The sequence below is a fragment of the Dermacentor silvarum genome, chromosome 9 (genome assembly GCF_013339745.2).
Source record: "Dermacentor silvarum isolate Dsil-2018 chromosome 9, BIME_Dsil_1.4, whole genome shotgun sequence".
NCBI lineage: Eukaryota > Metazoa > Arthropoda > Arachnida > Ixodida > Ixodidae > Dermacentor > Dermacentor silvarum.
In genome coordinates, this window is record NC_051162.1 from 75692086 (window position 1) to 75695455 (window position 3370).

Consider the following 3370-nt stretch of genomic DNA (forward strand, 5'->3'; position numbering starts at 1 on the left):
TCACCGGGTCGCGCTTATCCGTGGCATTTTTATCACAAGTGTTGTTATATGCGCTATTCATGCGTTCTGTTGACTGGGTAGCACAGATCTGTGGGTTCTTAAGCAAATGGTTCTTCGAAAATAAAACCAGTTGTTAGAAAGCGTTCATGCTTGTGTTTCTCCTTTTCTTCGTCCTTGTTTGTTTGTGCGCAAAACATTTTTTAAATGAATCTGTTCCACCTAGGCCGACTCGCAGTTATGCTTCCTTTTCTAAAGGTAATGACACGTTAACATCACATACACGTACAGTATGGCCTTCATTCCCAAACAATCAACGTGAACAGCACTACCCTATGCCTCAGGTGCCTTATGTCTCACACATTCTCTGAAACATTATTAGTGCGGGATGCTTAGGTTGGCAGCGAAACTGATTTCTGGAGTAATATAAAGTATTAAGTACTCCGATCTTAAATGTTTTCTTTGCTGTTTAAGCATCGTTGGGTCTTTAGTAAAAAATACGGAATAAATACAACATGCATAATTCACGACGCAGCCCCTTTGGAAGTATTTAGAAGTCTGAATTATTAGGGATTGCATATTTAGACTAGAAGACAGATTTCATTACACTGCAAGAATGGCATCATCCCAATAATTCTTGCGTTTGGTGCTATATTTATTTTTATTTCAGTTGGAATCTAGATGCATCGACAGAGATATCGCTTGACATGTCTTCGACTGACTGTTTCTCCAACTTACGCAAACTCATATTCTAAAATGACCTTGTAGATGACATCAAGAACCTGCTCAGCAGGAGTATCTCTAACATCCACGAGATCGGAGTCTCTTGAACGCATGTGTAAGAAAGCCGGGGGTGCATGCTGCCCTATCATTTAATCAGCCAGTTTCTGGAAATCACCTATAAGGTTTCTTGTGATGAATGTAAATTTGCTTGTACGGGAGAACTTGAACAGGTGAATTATGCAGCATAAGAATAATCTCAGCAAGAAGCAGGCATCAGGAAGCACTGTCGCTCAACACGCATAAACCGTCAGATAAAAGAATTATTGGGATAATTTAAAATTCTGGCAGTGGAATGAAATATGTTTTCTAATCTCTATCTAAATTCTTTGATTATTCAGCCTACTACCACTACCTTCGCCAGAAACGTTCATAGTCAATATCCTATCTACGCCAAATTATTCCGACCAATATTCAAGCCTTCATAAGCTGTTTTTGGTTTTTCACTGCCAATTTTCTGTGGGAGAAGAGGTGTCCTATTTCCCTCTACCTATTTCTCGTTCGCTGTTCACTCTCAAACTGCATTAAGCTTGATCAAGTTCTATGCTTAAAGCTGTGATTCCCTTTCCATATGCCACCTTTGACCCACCTGGTTAGCTAAGCAGGTAGAAAAACTGCAGAAGAAAGGTGGTGGCGCCGAGTTAGACTTGTGCCCCAAGGAACTGTTGCACGGTGGCTCGAGGAGCAACTGCTTGTGGCATGGAGTGGCTCAAGCTGTGATGAGTTCATTTTGTAGAACACAGCTGGTTCCTACTGGCCCGTCTTTGCCGGAACAGCCATGAACGTCGGCAGTCTGCGGTCTTGGTTTCTTCCTTGAGGGCCATGGCCATGTAAAGAACCTTGTCTCGACAGGCTGCAAAAAAAGGATAATTTTCTGAGCTAAGTATTTTTCCTGAAAGATCCCATTTAAGTTGTATTCGTAACTTTGCGACACTTTCCAGGTGATGCCAGCTGTACTTCTTTGCACAATACCACACTCATGACTGAGTTGTGACCATTCTGAATACAGCTTGCAACAAATGACAGGACCACATATAGAAATGTAACCAAAATAGTAAACTTTTGTTGTAGCTTCTGCATATGGCACGATTTTGAATGAGACATTTGTAGCGCTCTTCTCAGCTCAGTAAACGTATTTCTAGTTTTACTTTTCTTGAGGAAATTGCCCTGAGCTTCTCTTGAAAAGTAGGTAAACATTCTTGCTTCAGTTTATTCTTTAAATTCTTGCGTCACGAATGGATATCAGAACCCATTTACACTACAGGCAAAGCTCCATACGTTTAAAAACATTATCAAAGTACAACATTACACTTTTCATATTCGTGTCATGCTAGTATTATTGGTGGCTATGGCTGCTTCAAGTAATTTTTTTCCTCAAGGTGGTAGCCGTTATCAATTAAATTGTTTGCAGCACGGGTGTACAATCCACAAAATCAACCAAAAAGGTCAAATTGTGTTCACTATTCAAATGTTAAGGCTAGGTTTGGTTAGGATAGGTTACATCAAAGAGCTAATAAACAATGCAAACTTGAAAATCTCAACTGAAGAAAGCCGTTTTTGAATAGGGAGCAAAACGCCACCAGCTCATGTGTAGTACACCCTTACTATGCACTCCAAGCAAAGAATGTTGTTACAGCAATGCTTGAACACTATATGAACGTAACAATCAACAACCTTAAGCAGAATTTTAACACCACTAAAGAAATTGTGCTTTGAAGATTCCCGATCCAAAATTCTCAAAAAATTGTTGTGGTGTTGTATGTGTTGAGCTTGTGCGTTCTGAAATACAAGCTCACATCTACAATTTCTCTGAAGGCAATATCAGCTTTCTTATGAAGGTATGACGTGCAGATAAAGTGGATAATGCATGGCAATCATGAACACTGTGTTTACCAGTGGGCTCACTTTTGCAACCGTGAAATTATGAGATGCAGACATATTTTACGTTGAAACCGGTTTTGTGAAGTACTGCATGCTTCCCAGGCTTCTCCAGTTGTAAGAATCGTCTCCCCTGCACAAATAAGTGATGAGGAATAAAAAATAAATTTCAACATGCAACAATATTGTAGCGATATGTTGGTCATTTGCTAGTATCCAGCAGGCTTCTTGACTCCTAGCTTGCCCCATGCAAGTCTACCATGCGCAGTACCATGCACAATATTTGCTTTTCCGAAGCATCAGCCACTTTACGATGCAATGTGCACAGAGCCCTTGCCCTCAGTGTTTCTGCTTTGGAAACAGTTACCGTGTGTTCAGCTGGCGTCGAGAAAGGGGACATAAAATACTGTGTGCACCACTGATCTCTACTATGTTTTGCTGGATGCCGCTTCGCTGTCCACAGAGCCAGTAGTAGATTAAGCTAGCGGAAATGCAGTGTCAGTTCAGCGGCTTGTCCCAAGAGTAGGGCATACGCTGCACTTACTATTGTGTGCCGTCACATAATATTGCTGCCGTAAAAATTTTTCTTCGTGGTTTTCCAGATCTAGCAGTTGTCTCAGCATGTCTGGTAAGAGCTTTTACGATGTTCTGAACCCGTACGTGATAGTTTTTCTTAAAGAAAGCATTTTCTGATTCACAAGTAGTTTCAGCACGC